This window comes from Hakea prostrata, chromosome 2 (genome assembly GCF_041222555.1).
Source record: "Hakea prostrata isolate BN-2017 chromosome 2, UWA_Hpros_2, whole genome shotgun sequence".
Taxonomy (NCBI): Eukaryota; Viridiplantae; Streptophyta; class Magnoliopsida; order Proteales; family Proteaceae; genus Hakea; species Hakea prostrata.
The window spans coordinates 30,390,143-30,399,151 of record NC_142601.1 but is presented as its reverse complement, the minus strand read 5'-3'; the positions used below and the strand labels follow the sequence as shown (position 1 = coordinate 30,399,151).

General features: G+C 37.5%; 1 protein-coding gene across 5 annotated transcripts in view; it reads right to left on the bottom strand.

Moving 5' to 3' along the window:
* Positions 1-731: 731 nt before the first annotated feature.
* The window catches only part of LOC149024208 (F-box/LRR-repeat protein At1g67190-like), a 31,147-nt gene continuing 22,869 nt past the window's right edge, over positions 732-9,009 (bottom strand). The window contains exons 3-4 of one of the 5 annotated variants that reach the window (XR_016171609.1): positions 3,287-3,415; positions 732-3,011 (exon numbers count right to left, since the gene is read on the bottom strand). The gene's annotated coding sequence lies outside the window, so the exon portion shown is untranslated. Of the gene's footprint in view, positions 3,416-9,009 lie in introns of all 5 variants that reach the window. The other 4 variants (XR_016171610.1, XR_016171611.1, XR_016171608.1 and 1 more) reach the window with 4 other exon arrangements.

The window sequence follows — 9,009 nt, the reverse complement described above, 5'->3', positions numbered from 1 at the left end:
ATGAAGCTCAACCTCCTGTGCAACTTCACCTGCAAGTGCCCAAGCTTCAGATTCATAACTCGTGTACCAGTTATAGCCAGACAACTTATGAATAAACCGAACCTCTCCATTTTGTGTTCTCCTCTACTTCTCACCTCCTCTGTTCCATATAAGTCATGTACAGTTTATTGTGTTGGTATTCCCCTTCTTGAATTTTCTTTGCTCTTCCTTTTTTGCGTTTTTATTTACAGTAGTTGTACACGAAATACAGGTGGGATACAGAGGCCTCTGAATTAACTTCACCACTCTAGTTGTAGCTGCTTTTGTGCTATCCATGAAAGCATAATATTGAATTTTTTAATGGTCAGTTTCTTCTTTATTTTATTTTTTTATTCTCCTAATGATGATTATGTTGAGTTGTTTTTATATGATAATATAGTTTAAGATGGAAACTTTTATGCTGATATACAGTTGAAGAATGTTTGTTTCATTTGAATCATTAGCATTTTCATGAACCACTCATCTGAAAGTTCGTTTTTTCGTTCGTACCAACATTTTGTACTGCACTGAAACCGTGTTCAAACCGTTTTCCCATACCAATTTTGTACCAAAGCCGAACTGGACCTTTTTTGCAAATACCGAAACCATACCATACCGTTTAAATTCAATACAATATAGTTATGATTTTCGGTATTCAAAGTTAGTACCATATCTAAGTACCGAAACCGTACCGATTGACACCCTTAGTGGCGAGGGTATCTTTTATTAGAATATTTAAATCATTTTTTGTTGCAAACAACAATTCTTTTCTTTCAAACTCTAATATTTATTTATTTGATCTTAAACATGGATGATTAAAACTTAATCTTTCAGATTTCATGATTTGATATTTAAACTTAATTTTCTCGTCCTTAGATTTATACTATATCATACGTTAGTATAGAATTGTTACTGAACCTTGGTCCAGTAGTGTATCACCCCATGGGTATTCGGATATGATCAAATCTGACTGGGTGGGGTGTGACAGAAACGATTGTGCTAGCAACTATGTAAAATTCTCACTTCAAACCCCCCACCACTAAAACCAAATGATGAAACATTTTAGCATCTGATGAACTGATGGAAACATTGCCGCATAGTGCCATGGCAACTCCAGCCATTGCTACACCCTTAATACATGTTTATGGTATTAAACCTAGTGATACTTGGCATTGATTACTATTTTTACGTTGCAGCACAGAGATCATTTTAAAAAATATATAGCTAACATTGTATTAAACACAAAGAATTCCAAAGAAAGAAAAAGCACTCCTTAAATCAGTAACTACTGTAAAGAATAGTAACTATTAGTTACAAATAATTAACTATTCATCAGCAAAAACTTCCTGCAATTGCTATGCTTTACTACTTTCACTTGCTGGGTTACATCTGTAGACCAAAAAATTATTGATAAGAAAAGTTTTACTGATATGAGCTACAAAACTCATGTCACTACACAGATAATCAAGAATCTTCCGTGACCAAATGGTTGATCCCGTCTATCTCCTCCAATAAAAGGACATTCATCTAGCAATAACTGATAAATAATGCAAAACCTTGCTCTGTGAGATTAATAACGAACTCCTTTTTTTTTTTCCTTTTTTTCCCCCTCTCTCTTCTTATTTAAGAAAAATGTCAAAGGAAGGATAAAAAAGAAGTTAACTTGCTGAGTTATTTGACTGACTTTAAGAAACCAATACCAACCCAGTCAGTTCAGAGGTATTTATAACACATGATATGGATAACTATGTCAAAGCTACCTTTCTTTATTCTTTTAGTTATCTGCTTCACTAACTTGCTCACAATGTAGAACAGAGATCAACGTTCCTGAAATTTTCTGACTTTCCCATTCTCATCTGCTTGTGATCTTAACAAGCCTGGCTAACACACCAAGAAGATTATGCTCATTAGCCAATTCATATTTTAGTCAAATCAACTATTCTGAAAACAGCCTTAACAATCTATAAAAAAATGTACTAATTAGGGCCTGCAGTTCCTCAACCTATTCATTTGAACATCACTAGTTGGCCTGAATGCTCTCACCACTTGAAAATTCAAATTATGAAGAGACACATCTTTTCTAGAATTTGCGAACGAGTGCAAACAGTAGTAAAATAATAAATTAGAGACAAACAGCTCGGCTACTAGTAAAGAGCAAGTTAATACTGAAGAAGTACCGAATGTAGGGGAAATAATACCATCAATCCTCAATCTCAATAACATTCTGAAATAGCATGGCAATCCAAAAGTTCCAGCACCTACTCAAAGTCATCAATCAGACAAAAGGTTTCCTTCCACAACCATAAGGATGATCCAAACATCACACTCCACTCCCATTATTTCCCTTTTTGTTGGATCTATTTGACATAGAAATGCACCTCAGGACACATCAATTCCGCAGATTTTCCCAGACAGTATTAGGCTGAAAGTAAAATTTATGCAGTCCTTCCCATCAGAACACACGCCAGTTTTGGATAATGAATCAAGAAAAGGAGTACCTGACAAGTTCCACATGAATAAGGAGAGCAGAGCCAGGATCTTCAGCAGATTCAGTAATTTTCTAGTTACTAAATTTTTATTACACCAAGTCTTTTTCAAGGCCTCCTATTACAATGTACAGTTAATAGCAAGAACCCATATAAAACCAGATCAGGGTTACTGGATCAGCTTCTTCAAACCCTCTGGCACTTTTGTAGGAGACCAATAGATTGGCTCAACTATGCTGTCTACCCCAGTTTTGAGGAAAATTTTCCTTTATATGAGTTAACATTTTGTAAGCTTTATAGTAGATACACCATGGATTGAATATCAATAATCTAGTAAAACAATTGACCTTCCTCAAAAGAAAAACTTGAGAGAAGTACCAATCAAAACCCCTTCATTTCCCTGCTGTCCTCTTATATGGCTGATGTTAGAGGCATTGAGGCATACTGAGAGACAAGTCAGAAAGATGAACAGACCATCTATTGGTGGTGACTAGAGTAACTCGGTTTCTGCAGAAGTGACAGAGAGAAGAGTGGACAAACTGTTGCTTGACTAAGACCTATGGAAGCCAAAGCCCTGTATGGTACAAAAAAAAATACAAGTGGCATGCAGGCAAAACTGGAGTGCAGCAGAAGAGATAAACATAAAATCCTGGGTTATGTGGTAGGTTAAGAAAGAGGACATTGTCTCAATCAATGCATCCAACAGGCCCAACACAATCGGATCTCCAGTTCAACAAGAACTAAAGTACCAAGATCACCAATGAGTGCAAAAACAATGTTACCTGCACACTTCAAATAATAAGCCATATCCATGCCCATATGTAAGCCAAAGCAAGCAGATCAATCTCTTCCATCATCCAGGTTGCATCCATTCTCATTTCCCAGTAGCATAGAATTATAAAGAATCCAAACTACAAAAATTACGCATTAACATTAGAAACATTGAAGTTAATGGGTTGCCATTTGGAAAAGTTATTGCTGGGTGAAGATCACAGTAGAATGACCCACCATCATGATTAAGAGATTAGGAGTACTATAGAGACCCCACAATAAGCTTGTAACTACAAGAGTTTCAAATTTCAACAGATTTTAGGGTATATACCAAACTTTCCATTTTTCATGAAGAACGAAACGAACTAAATATTAAAACAACATCAATACTTCAATGAATAAACCAAAGCCTAGAAAGTTACAGATCAAAAAACATTAATCAGTTAACCTCCTAGTACTTCACTTTACATCATAAATGTTCCTGCTGTCCCCATTGATGCTTTCATGCCCATCTTCCCTCATTCAGTCCCACACTAACTCAGTCCAAACCTTTGGAAAGGGAATTACCCGTAAAGGGAAAGGAAACTAAAATAGCTAATGAAAATATCATTGCTTTGATTGACAAACACTTTTCAACACCAACCTCCACCCCCCCCCCCCAAAAAAAAAAAAGGAAAAGAAAAAAAAAGAAAGAAAAGAAAGAGAGCAAAAGTGCTTTTGGTTTCTGTCCGCTATATGGCCATCAATTGGGTTGGATTATAATATTGTTGCCGTATTTTGGTGAAAATAGAAGATACAGAAGAAAGCATAAGGTAGTGGTTATGGCTGCAGGTCCCTCGGTTAAGAGATTGAGAGGCACAAAAGATGTTATTTGTCTCAAGGATCTGATCTCTTTCAGATTTGACATGGGAGTTGATTAGACTATGGGAAGACAATGGTGTTGTGAGACATTTTGTTCGGTCTGTTTCCCAAACTTAATACTAAAGAAAAAAGTTTGAAAACTACAAAAATCTACTAGCACACCAAATCAGCAAAGAAATTGCAATGTAGCATAAAATAATAATTTGGAAACCCAGTCCAAAAGGAATTGCTGGTCAAATATTTTCTCCTTCAGCCAGCTCTGAAAGTTGGAGGCATGGTAAGAAATCTCAGTCTCGAGGCTGATCGAGATCAGCCAGAAAACCAAGATCTCGGCCGAGATATGGTAAAAAATTGGGGCAAACTTGAGTGAACTTGAGGGCCATCTTGGAGGGATTTAAGGGTTAGGTTGGGCTGAAACTTGGTATTTAGCCTATTTAGGCCTTTCAAACACACTGGCCTTAAATTTGTGAGAAAAGAAATCTATGTATAAGTTCCAACTCGACACTAAGTTTGAAATCGAATTGCTATAGTAATGAACATGCAATGATGCAATCTTATAAAACATGAAATGTAGATTCATTAATTGATATAAATGAAAACCAAGTGATAACATACATCAAATAACTCAAATTATTCAACACAGTATTTGGAAAAAATCAAATTTGGTTAAAAAAATTCCCCTTGATTGATGTTGTTTTGTTGTGGTAGATGAGTTAAGAACTCCTTAGAAGAGTTGTAGGGGAAAATCCAGCAAGGTTCCGACCAAAAAGCAGGCCAAAAATGAAGAACACAGCACTCATGTTGAGACGAGACAAAACTCTCGTCTCAACTCGAGTGAAATTGGGTAAAAAGGGGGTGAGATGGACCGAGATCTCAAACCAAGTTCTCGCCCCAATGGAGGTCTAGCAAGATCTTGTACTATGGTTGGAGGTTTCCTTTCCGGCAAAACACGGAGCATTATGCCTTCATATTCCAACAAATGTCTCCATCTTCCCCTAGATAGTTTATGGAAACAGGGTATGTGTTGATGGGTTATTTGATACCAAGGGATCTCAAAGTGGTCATTATATGCTCCATGTGTGAAAAATATTGGTATGTCTAGAAATTTCAACCACTTCTGTTACACCACAGACCCTAATTATATTTAGATGCTTAGAAGCATAGATCAAGATCTCAACAAGCTCTCGGTAAAGTTATTTTTTTTTTCAGAATTTTGAGATGATACGGAATACAAGTAAATATCTCAAGATATCTCAATGAGGCTTCAATGTTTTACAGTAATGAATGCTTCCCACCAAAACTTGGCTCCGCTTGAATGGGAAAAAAAAAGAAAGTACACCACCTTGTTAAGAGTTAAGACCTAGGTCTTGGCCTTTTGGGTCAGTCAAGTAGGGCTCATAAACTAAGATATGTAACAATACTTGGAAGAAGATTGGTCTTAGCAAAGACAATGGACCTTTAGAAATATTTTTCTCTATTTAAAGTTGGCTAAAACAACAGGGGAAGCATTTACATGTTAGTGGAACAGAATAAATCCCGACTCTTAATATGGTGAGGGTGGTCTCATGATCGCTTTTTCGGAATTCTGCCCTCGCCACCCCCAACAAAAAAAAAAAAAAAAAAGGATCCCAGAAAAGAGAAAATTAACAGGTGACGTTTTTTCCATCCTGTGGTCAACATAACACATAGGCCTTGCAACCGGCAGTCCTTAACATTTCAGACAGTTTGTGAGGAAGAAGTCAAAGAATCTTCAAGCATAAATTCAGGATATTAGCAAAGATCTATGAGGAGATTAAAGAACTCTTGATTCTTTTTTTCTTTTTCCTTTTTTTTTTTTTTTTTTTTTTTTTGTGTTGGGGGGGGGGGGAGGGTGGTAGTCTTCTACCTATTGTAAGTTAGAACTGCAAAACAGTATACAGGCCAAGACCATTGTTTGATCCACATGTTCGAGTAAGAAGCAAAGAAAAATTTACTAGGACAGTAACAAGATTAGAATAACACATTTGGCAGCAGCTAAATAATAATTTGAAGAAGGTAGACTTAAGATGGGATGTTGGGAACTTGGGATGAACTAGCGGTATGGTGGTAAAGCTAAAAAGGTATCTTACCAGGTAGACCCGCAAGGGGGGGGGGGGGGAACTAGAGAAGATAGAAATAAGAATAAACATATTGAAGGTACTTTAGGAGTGGTTCAAATAGAAGTTGTCATTGAGTGAAAGTAATTTCAGGTGGAATGAACATGGCAATGATTCAAATGGAGGAGCTAAAATAAACAATAGTCAGACCTAAATAAGTTAATGATGCAGATATAATTTCTTTTACAGCTTGACCCATGCCCAACCACTATTTACTACCATGATGAGAGTTTGGATATTATTTCTTGGGAGCTTACTTGCTTGAAGAATGAAGATTCCATCTACCATGACAAGGTGTGATGTAACCCGGGGTCTGGGCCAATCTTCAGGAACCTCTTTGAGACCAGCAGTACTTTAGGGTTAATGGTTTGCTATTTTAGGTCAAATCTCAATCATTTCTTACCGGACAGCAGCTGTATATGCTCAATTGTCACCTCCTGTATAATGGTTCTGACATCCAAACCATGGTTTTGGAGCCGAAGATATGGTTTGGCCAGGCTGTTTAAGGCTGAAACTTGAGAGAATTAATTCTCTCTTATCGTTCTGTAATTTCAGAATTAATTCTAAGGCTAGGGATCAAAACTAGGTTTCCTAGTTTCAGGGTGGTTAGGGTTTGGAGGGGAGGTAGAAGGATGTGGGAGATGATGATCAAGGGTTTGGAGAGACAATTACGGAGATACGAGAGCTTAGTTGATTCTAGGGTTTCTAGGGTCTTGGGAATTTAGGGCAGCAGGTAATTAGGTTTAAACTTGGTTTGGCTGGTCCAATTGGGCTGAAATTAGGAGGAAGGTTACCATGGTTAGGGGAATGATGTTCCTAAAGTTTGGGATAGAACTAACAGCTAGATTGCCGTAGGTCTGATCTTGAATTTTATGGATAAGGAAAAGTCTGAAATTTTCAGAAAAAGTCAGGAAAAGAAAACGGATATAGGGGAGATGAGGAGATGCAACTGCATGGTCAGGGGAAGGGGAATGGGGTTGGGAGATGATTTGGGGATGAACTTATTTGCAGGAGAAACGGTGGTTGGACAATTGCAGAAAATTGGAAGTCTTCAATGGCTAGTGGCTACACAAGCTAAGCAGAAAGTGGACAGAATTGAAAAATTGCAGATATTGTTTGAGAACTTCAAAACCCAGGTGGTGGGCTCTCTCCCACAACTCCAAATTTTCCTTGAAATGCTTCTTCTTTATTCATTCAAATCTGCCTTGTTACAAGGGTGGCCCTATTTATAGCCATCTTAAATTGGGGGAAAATAATTAAGACTCAAGAAACCAATTAGACTCAACTTAGGGAATCCAATTACAATTCAACTTAAGGATAAGGACTCCTAAAGCAACTAGAAGAGGAGTCTTCTAGAGAATTCTTGAACAAAGATAAGTTGAAAAAGAAACAACTAACTTCCAGAAGGAATCCTACTTGAAAATTGGATTCAACTGGGCTCCTACTCAGACAAAAACTCTTCAATCTTGTTAACCAAGGACTCAAACTCAAAACAAAAAGTAGATCTAGATAATTTGTAGAAGGTGCAGTACAACAAGGGAGATCCCTTCTCTAACTAGGACTCTAACCAAACTAGGACTCTAACCACTTGTCCATTGGGGGGAAGAAAAAAGAGAGTAGATTTGATCCTAAAATTATTCTGAACTCAAATAGACCTTTTTGGACTTTAAAGGAGGTGGTGAAATACCACTTTTGCCCCCCATATAGTTTGGCCATCCAATAGGTGCCCACGTTTTTGGGATCTGTTTTGGGGCTCAAAATCAGAGGTGCCCTATGGTTGCCAATCCTGGTTGCATCAAGGTGTGTTAGAAATTATTGCTTAGGATCTCACTATTGGTTGCAGTGCTATTTTGGCTTATTTTTTGTGATGCTTATCCTTTGAGATTCTGATAATAGGTTTGACATTATTTGTCCATGTGTAATGCTACACATGAGGTTGTAGGCTTATTTAGTATTTGCCCAAGACTATTATCTTATATGGTATTCTTCAGCAACTACCTATGTACTTGATTGGCAGTAACCTATATTGCTTATTTGGCTAGAGAAACAACTACCTACTTGTTCTTTAGTAACCCATACGATGTATGGGCTCTATCTTTGCCTTTAGTTCAGCAGAATTTCTACCTACCTACTACTCGCCTTCACTGTGAAAAGGTAATGCGTGGCTTTGAAACTACGTGCTAGACTAGACTAAGAATCCCTATATTTAAATAGTAAGATTTTTTAGCTTCTATTGGCTATTGGCACTTCTATAGAATAGAAAGGAGTTGTCAGCATTGGAGCTGCCCTTTTATCTTTCCTCTTGGAAATTAGCATTTGGTTAAGTAGTTTGAAAGTTATGAATGAACGTAGGTTAGGGTTTCTAAAGTTGCATGAAGAAGATCATATTAGACTCTTCTAGGGATTAGGGCTGCTGTTAGGGTTGTGGGGAATCTGAAACATATTCGACCAGGGGCTTTGTATTAGTTGACTGAAAAGCAGAGACTGTTGGTAATTTTTTGTTCAGTTTCAGCCCTAGAGTCTAGGATTTGATGGAGGTTAGAGGGGATGAGATTCTAGGGTTTCAGAATTAGGGTAGATGCTGGTGTTGGAGTCTGTTAGAGCCCTGGGATCATGACATGTGGAGGAAAGAGAGTGGGCAGAGATGCCATAACTAACTCATGGTGGGTTATATATGGGGGTGAATACATGAGGTTAGGTATCAGATATTTTCTAAGGTTTGGGCAGCCTTTGGCTGA